We start from the raw sequence: 9,440 nt of genomic DNA on the forward strand, positions 1-9,440 counted from the left end.
AGTCACAGCAACCCCACCTTAGCAGCTTCTGAAGTTCCAGCTGATGGTTCCAGCAGCACAGCCACCTACTGTGCAACGAAAAAACAGCCTGCTATTACGTGGTTGTGAGATCCACAACCCAAATAAAATTGTGACTACAATGTTTATGCCCTACTATACATGAGACGCTACCTCCTCTCTTTCTCTATCCACCTCACAGTAGTCACAGCACGTCTTCTCCTCAGCTTCATCAGTAGTCACAGCACGCCCCACCCCAATGTTCTTGATAGTCACAACAGCTTTCACAACTCCCCCAGCAGTCACAGCAGCTCATACCTGCTTCCCCAGGAATCACAGCTTCCACCACACTAGTCACAGTAAGTCGCTACAACTCTCTACCAGTAGCCTCCCTGCTCCTCTTTTTATTCCATCTTATCCCCTTTGTAATCCAATTACAATTGAATCAGATCATTTTTGATTAGACTTTTCTTTAGCTTATACACAAAGAAAAGAAATGAGATTAAAAGTCATCCAATTACAATGAATGATATTTATAAATATACAGTATAAATGTACGAATTACACCAGTAAACATCTGTGGCAATTATACAAACTCACATCCTATCAATCTACAAGGAAACATCCTGCCAAGCTATAATAATAGCAATAACATCTGCAGTGTACCCGACAAAGGAAATAAAAAAAATTAGTGCTGCATATGCGACAAAGACAAAATGGGAGAAGACACTATATTCCCATATTATTGAGGGTTCTACTCAATAATACACCCCCCTGCAGGACTTCCTTCCCTTATGGGCACATATATTCAAAAAACATGAAAATCATAAGTGAGCATTAAAACCCCAAATGATACTACCTTACAAGATCCTACAGTAAACTAAGAGGCAGATCAACACAACCCACAAACGTTGAATCATGCACAAGACATTGGTCTCCAGCCTTTGATTTAGATCAAGAATGCTCAATATACCTTTATCAGTTGAATGTTCCTTTTTCCGCTCTGCTCAGTTGTCCTGGTCAATGATGAAATGAGAACCTTCAGTTCCTCTTTACCTATGGAGCACATTACTGAGCATGCTTGAAGTGTCGGTCATAAAAGTTTTAACTCCAGTTGAGCTTTATATGTTTAGTAGTATCTGCTGCAGTGTAGTTTGCAGGTACCTGATTGGTAGCTCAACATCTATAGTTTATTGGCAGGTTAGCTGTAGACATAATAACCTTGGGTCACCCTTTGTTCATCTGATTCTTTTTGATTGGCCTATTCAGGACTATAGACATGATAATTATGTAGGTCACTGTGAAACTCAGTGCCATTGTTGCTTGTGTTTAGGGTACTACCCAGCGAACACTGCAACCAAGCAAACTGGTTTTGGGGCATTAGATAACTTTATTCAGCAGAATCAAAGGTGGAAAGAATGGCATTTTATGTACTCATGTTAAAATAGATGTCCTACTCTCTTTGCAGGCCAGGACCCATTTATCCTTAGGAACACTGGGGATCCCACCAGCAGGTCCCTAATGCTCACTATACACTTTAGATAATTGCCCAAACATAAGTCCTGATACAAAATGTATCCATCAAGGTGGATTTTTTTTCAGCTACGAATCTGACGAAGTTATATGGGTATAGCATGTTGTTCCCACAGAATATTGCTATACAAAACATGAACTTTTTATGGAGAAAAATGAGTCACCAATGTGAATTAAACATTTGGGCCGATCAGTCACACGTATCACTTATAAATAATATATAATTGAATATTTGATGTTTTTTGATCAGTTGATATTTGCCAAAATAATTTGATGAAATTCTTTATGGGGTTCTTAACTAGCGGAATTCTGTGAATCCCACAGCTTTTGTGTAGACCAAAGTCGATGGGACATTCACTAATCATATTGCGCCAAAATTATGGTTTAAAATAAGCCAAAAATATTGCTGTTTTCTGTATGTCAAAAGGGGCGGGGCTACCAAACTGGCATATATTACGTCGGCTTAAAAGAAGCAAAATGTAGCAGTATATTTAGCTTGCTTCTGTAGTAGTATCAATCATTAAAAAGGCGCACGGCAGATCAAATAGATGCCACTTTTATTTAAAAAGTCAAACTTTAGCGATTAAATGTCGCATATCGTACTTAAAGAAGTCACACGTACATCGTTGAGCACAGATGTATTGTCACAAATTCAATTAATTGTTGAATGTTAACACTTTATGTAGAGGCTGGCGGTGTCTAAAATGCCAGTCTTAATAAATGTGCCCCATAATTTTTAGGTTAATGCCATAACAGAAAAAAAAAAATAGCTAAATTGCCAGTTTGGTATTAATAATACCTACAGATCGCCCCCAAAAATGCCCTTACATAGTTCCAGAGGCAGAAAACTGTTCGGCAGATGTCAGGTTTCCAAAGAAAGGTGCCCGCTGTTTTTCAGTGGCAGACCGTGATTGCCTCACGCCCTTTTAGCCCCTCAGATGCCATGGTCATTTTTGAACTGATTGTGGAACTGAGAGTGCGTTCTTGGTGACTGAAAGCCCCCATACAATGAGATTGCAGAAGCAATTCAGTTGCTAGGGCAACCTGCCAATGTTTGAACAATTCTGCAGTTTTCGCACTGACCACTAAGCCTACTAATAGATGCCACTTCTTGGTCGGTACGGATCACTTTACTGCAGTCATCTTATTATCATTACTGGCAGGATTAGAATGATAGATATTACCTATATATACAACCTTAATTCCAAAACAGTTGGGACGCTGTGTACACTGTAAATAACTGTAAATAGAAACAGGATACAATGATTTGCAAATCACAAGAACCCATGTTTTATCCACAGTAGACCATAGAATAGATATCAGATGCCGAAAGTGAGATATTTTACCATTTCACACAAAAAAACTCATTTAGAACTTGATGACAGCAGCGCATCTCAAAAAAGTTGGGACAGCGCCATGTACTGTATACCATTGTGTAGAATACAAACTTATTTTAACAGTCTGTGAATGTCTTGCAAGACCAATTGCTGGAATTTGGTAGAAGAAAGTTGTCCCATTCTTGCCTGATGTAGGATTCTGGGTCTTCTTTGCCATCAAATACATCATTCATTTTCTATCGGGGAAAGGTCTGGACAGCAGGCAGGTCAGTTCCACACCCGGACTACTCTGTGAAGCCATCCTGTGATGGATGCAGTGTGGTTTAGCATTGTCATGCTCAAATATGCAAGGCCTTCCCTGAAAGAGACGTCTGGATGGGAGCATATACTGTTCAGCATTGATAGTGCCTTTCCTGATGTGTAAGCTGCCCACACCATAGGCACTAATGCAAACCTGTACAATCAGAGATGCCGGCTTATGAACTGTACTCTTATAACAAGCTGGGTGGTCCTTCTACTCTTGTGCACAGGACTTGGCAACCATGGTTTCCAAAAAGAATTTCAAATTTTGATTTATCTGACCACAGAATAGTTTTACATTTTTCCTCAGTCCATTTTAAAATAGTTTTGGCCCAGAGAAGACTGTGGATCGTGCTGACATGTGGCTTCTTCTTCACATGATGCATCTTTAAAGGGTTTCTACCACTTGCATATCACATATTTGGTGTTCAGACACTAGCGATCCGCTAGTGTCTGATGTAGCATACAAGCTAATTATTACATTAATCCGTTCGGCCGATACCTCAAAAAAAGCACTTATATCTTTATGCAAATGAGCCTCTAGGTGCTATGCAGGCGTTTTTCCAGCACCTAGAGGCTCCGTCTACCTTGCAGTTTGCCGCCCAGCGCCTCGCTCCAGCAGGCCCATCTCTTACTGTATTCGATCCTCCCCCTGCTTCAGCCTTCAGAAATCCCGCGCCTGCGCCGTTCGTCGCGGCATTCGGAGGCATTCGGCGCAGGCGCAGTCAATGTCTGACCGCTCCGTGCTCAGACATTTCCACTGCGCCTGCGCCGATGACGTCATCGGCGCAGGCGCAGTGGAAATGTCTGAGCGGGGAGCGGTCAGACATTGACTGCGCCTGCGCCGAATGCCTCCGAATGCCGCGACGAACGGCGCAGGCGCGGGATTTCTGAAGGGTGAAGCAGGGGGAGGATCGAATACAGTAAGAGATGGGCCTGCTGGAGCGAGGCGCTGGGCGGCAAACTGCAAGGTAGACGGAGCCTCTAGGTGCTGGAAAAACGCCTGCATAGCACCTAGAGGCTCATTTGCATAAAGATATAAGTGCTTTTTTTGAGGTATCGGCCGAACGGATTAATGTAATAATTAGCTTGTAAGCTACATCAGACACTAGCGGATCGCTAGTGTCTGAACACCAAATATGTGATATGCAAGTGGTAGAAACCCTTTAACTTGAATTTGTGGATTGAATGGTGAACTGGGCCCATGCAGTAATTTCCATTCCAGAATCATGCCTTGTTTTAATGCAGTGCTTCCTGAGGGCCCGTGGATCACAAACATTCAATACTGACCTCCGGCCTTGCCCCTTACGCACATGACTTCCTCCAGATTCTCTGACTCTTTTAATGAGATTATGTACTGTAGATGGTGGAATATTCAAAGTCTTTGCAATTTTACAAGGAAGGAAGGAAGGACATTTTTCTCAAGTTGTTCAGTAATTTTTAGGCCTCATTCACACGACCGTTGTGTGCATCCGTGGCCGTTGTGCCGTTTTCCGTTTTTTTTTCGCGGACCCATTGACTTTCAATGGGTCCGTTGAAAAATCGGAAAATGCACCGTTTTGCAGCCGAGGCCGTGATCCGTGTATCCTGTCCGTCAAAAAAATAGGACCTGTCCTATTTTTTTGACGGACAACGGTTCACGGACCCATTCAAGTCAATGGGTCCGTGAAAGAACACGGATGCACACAAGATTGGCATCCGTGTCCGTGATCCGTGGCCGTAGGTTGCTTTCATACAGACGGATCCGAAGATCCGTCTGCATAAAAGCTTTTTCTGATCTAAGTTTTCACTTCGTGAAAACTCATTTCCGACAGTATATTCTAACACAGAAGCGTTCCCATGGTGATGGGGACGCTTCTAGTTAGAATACACTGCAAACTTGGTACAAGACTGCCCCCTGCTGCTTGGCACCACCCGATCTCTTACAGGGGGATATGATAGCACAATTAACCTCTTTAGGTGCGGCACCTAAAGGGGTTAATTGTACTATCATATTCTCCTGTAAGAGATCAGGGCTGCCAGGCAGCAGGGGGCAGACCCCCCCCTCCCCAGTTTGAATATCGTTGGTGGCACAGTGTGTGCCCATGGCCCCCCCCTTCCTCCCTCTATAGTTAAAAATCGTTGGTGGCACAGTGTGTGCCCATCGCCCCCCCCTTCCTCCCTCTATAGTTAAAAATCGTTGGTGGCACAGTGTGTGCCCATCGCCCCCCCCTTCCTCCCTCTATAGTTAAAAATCGTTGGTGGCACAGTGTGCGCCCACCATCGCCCCCCTCCATCTCCCCCCCCCCCATCATTGGTGGCAGCGGAGTTCCGATCGGAGTCCCAGTTTAATCGCTGGGGCTCCGATCGGTAACCATGGCAACCAGGAAGCTACTGCAGCCCTGGTTGTCATGGTTACTTAGCAATAGTACAATAGTAGAAGATTCATACTTACCTGCTTGCTGCTGCGATTCTAACACAGAGGCGTTCCCATGGTGATGGGGACGCTTCAGGTTAGAATACACTGCAAACTTGGTACAAGACTGCCCCCTGCTGCCTGGCAGCCCTGATCTCTTACAGGAGAATATGATAGTACAATTAACCCCTTTAGGTGCCGCACCTGAAGAGGTTAATTGTGCTATCATATCCCCCTGTAAGAGATCGGGTGGTGCCAGGCAGCAGGGGGCAGTCTTGTACCAAGTTTGCAGTGTATTCTAACCTGAAGCGTCCCCATCACCATGGGAACGCCTCTGTGTTAGAATATACTGTCGGAAATGAGTTTCACGAAGTAGCTCATATCCGACAGTATATTCTAACGTAGAGGCGTTCCCATGGTGATGGGGACGCTTCAAGTTATGTTCGGGTGTCCGCCTGGCCGTGCGGAGGCAAGCGGATCCGTCCAGACTTATAATGTAAGTCAATGGGGACGGATCCGTTTGAAGATGACACACTGTGGCTCAATTTTCAAACGGATCCGTCCCCATTGACTTGCATTGTAATTCAGGACGGATCCGTTTGGCTCCGCACGGCCAGGCGGACGCCAAAACGACTTTTTTTTCATGTCCGTGGATCCTCCAAAAATCAAGGAAGACCCACGGACGAAAAAACGGTCACGGATCACTGACCCACGGACCCCGTTTTTTCGGACCGTGAAAAAAAACTGTCGTGTGCATGAGGCCTAAGATGTAGTTTTTCACGGATTGGTGAACCTCTGCCCAGCTTTGCTTCTGATAGACTCTTTTCCAGTACCACTTACTTTTCTAGTCTTTTGTTGCCCTGTTCCAACTTTTTTGAGATGTGTTGCTGCCATCAAGTGGTAAAATGTCTCGCTTTCAACATCTGATATGCATTATATGATCCATTGTGAATAAAATATGGGTCTATGAGATCTGCAAATCATTGCATTGCATTTTATATTGCACAGCATCCCAATTTTTGGGAAATGAGGTTGTGGATAACACAGGATCCACCGCAATAGGTGATATCACAGCATATCTACTCCTTCCTGACCTCTGCACAGGTCACAAAGCATGCCCAGAAAACTATCCCATAGAAGTCAGTCAGGTCTCCTCCTGTCCATTGTTTCTATGGCCCATGGTAACTGCTGTAAAGCATATCTCTAAATGCTATTAACAACAGCTCAGACAAGATGGCCGACCACATAATCATGTTCTAGAAATAATTGTGTTTTAAAGTGTTAACAGGCACTCAATCACCGGGAACTATACCGAAAGCCAGTATTTTATTATACCAAATGTAAATAAATCAATACAGACATAAAAAAATATGTAAACTGTGGGGCAGTCTGATCGCAGTGCACCTATATCCAGAAATTGAAACGGGTGACCTATTATATTTCTCTTTCATACATGTTTTGGAAATAAAATAAAAAAATCTACATTCAGAAAATAATTGAAAATTCAGCACCTCACCTCTGCAGCCAGTAACAGCGGGAGTTTTCTAGCGCCGCCACAGAAAATTGTGCTCGGGGTAAGAGATGGGTATATGATTTTTAAAAAAAATTTAAGACATTTTAGAGGTTGTCTGAGACTTTTTATTTTTTTGGACAGCCCTTGTAATTATGGAGAGTCATTGCTATGGTAACATGTCTGAATTGAATCTACATATCCAGTATGGAAAATAATAAGGCTACATGTACATGAACGTTAAAAATGGTGGTGTGATGGGCTTTCATGTAATGGGGCTATTCACATTGTTCGGCCGTTCCGTGCATTGGGGACAGCAATTGCAGTCCCCAATGCACGGGCAACATCCGTGCAGCGGGCCAGACCCATTCAACTTGAATGGGTCCGTGGTATGTCTGCACCGCAAAAAAATATGACATGTCATATTTATTTGCGGTGTGGAACAACGGAAAGAAACACCACGGAAGCACTCCGTAGTGCTTCCGGTGTTCTGTTCTGTGACTCCATTCCGCATCTCCGGAATTGCGGACCCATTCAAGTAAATGGGTCCTCATCCATGATGCGTGGTGCACACGGCCAGTGGCCGCGGAGTGCCGATGCGCCATTTGCGGCCAGCAATACGGCCACGGCCGCCCAACGGCCATGTGCATGAGGCCTTAGCAAAGGTGCTTCACAATCAAGAGAGGAGGCATGTGCATCTGCACATGCAAGTGGATGAGGTCAGTGATTTTTATTCTGCCAAAAAACATCATTACAGCTGAGGATCCACTGTGGGGGACATTATTACAGCTGGCAGCCACTATTACAGCTTATGGGGGACATGTTGTATGCTGCGGGGACTGGGACTTTATTAACACAAAAAAAAAGTCTATGAAATTAATTTGTAATGGCCATGAAAAACAGATGCAAAACTGATGCAAAAAGGCCACTAAAAATGGCCAGACGGCCAGAGAATGGATTAAAAAATGGTTGGAAAATGGCCAGTAAAGCCTGACAGTCTGTCTGTTTTAATGACCTTTTTTTCACTGTTGTGTGCACGTAGCCTAAATGTTTATACTGATTATCATATGAAAAGGTCTTTCAGTGGTACACCCCTGATTTACAGATGCCTGTCACTAGCCTGCAGTGTCCTTTTATATTCCAGGTGTCCGGCGTCGGCTTATTTCCCTCTCCCTTTTCAGAACACTTGCATGCTAGTACAGTGTATTATGCAAGCAATCAAACTATCGCATATAAAAGTCTATTATAGTCTTTGTGAGACTATTAAGGGGTAAAAATAAGAATGAAAAAAGTTGGACTAAAAAACAGAAACCACCCTTTTCCCTGAAAAAGTTTTAAAAGGGAGTAAAAATAGAAAAAAATAGAATCCCCTCCATATATTTGGTCTCACCACATCTGTAATGACCTGTACAGTGATCCATAATGCATCTCACGCTGTGAATGCCATGAAAAAAAAAATCCCGATTAGCTGTTTATAACTTATACACCTCACAAAAAAACTGAATAAAAAGAGATGAAAATGTCTTATGTAACCCAAAATGGTAACAGTGAAAACTTTAACGGCCGTAGACGTTTTTGCTCCCCACAAATTGCGGATCATCAAAACACGGATACCGTCTGTGTGCGTTCCGAATTTTGTGGAATGAAACGTCTGGTCTATAAAAGAAGTTCTATCCTTGCCCGTAATATGGACAAGAATAGGACATGCTCTATTTTTTTTGCGGGTGACGCGGAACGGACATACGGATGCAAACACTGTGTGTTGTCCACATCTTTTGCTGCCTCACTGAAGTGAATGGGTCGCCATGTAATCCGCTAAAAAAATGCGGATTGGATGCGGACAAAAAATAAGTTTGTCTGCAGGAGACCTTATCCTACAAAATTCAAGACCTCACACAGCTTTGTGAAAAAAAAAGAAGCTATCTTGGGATGTGGCAATGCAAAAAAAGGAGGTTTTATTGTGCAGAAGTACTAAAACTTAAGAAATGATATATGGTATATTTGATGTCACTGTAATCGTACTGACCCAGAGAATACATTTTATCTTGTTATTTATGGTACAATGTGAGCCTAGCAAAATTTAAAATGTAAAAAGTCAATGGCGGGAGTGCTGTTTTTTTTCCTCTCCATTCTCCTTCAGAAAAAGTTAATAAAAATTAATCAATGAGTAGGGTTGAGCGAACCCGAACTGTAAAGTTTGGGTTTGTACCGAACTTTACTATTTTTTGACCCCGGATCCGAACCCGAATTTTTCTGTAAAAGTTCGGGTTTGCGTTCTGTGCTCTGTGATTTACACTGGGTTCACACCTGAGCGTTCTGAAAGGAGCGCTCTGTATGCGCGATTGTACCGGCGTTTACAATCGCGCAT

Source organism: Bufo gargarizans, chromosome 6, assembly GCF_014858855.1.
Source record: "Bufo gargarizans isolate SCDJY-AF-19 chromosome 6, ASM1485885v1, whole genome shotgun sequence".
In the NCBI taxonomy this organism is placed as follows: domain Eukaryota; kingdom Metazoa; phylum Chordata; class Amphibia; order Anura; family Bufonidae; genus Bufo; species Bufo gargarizans.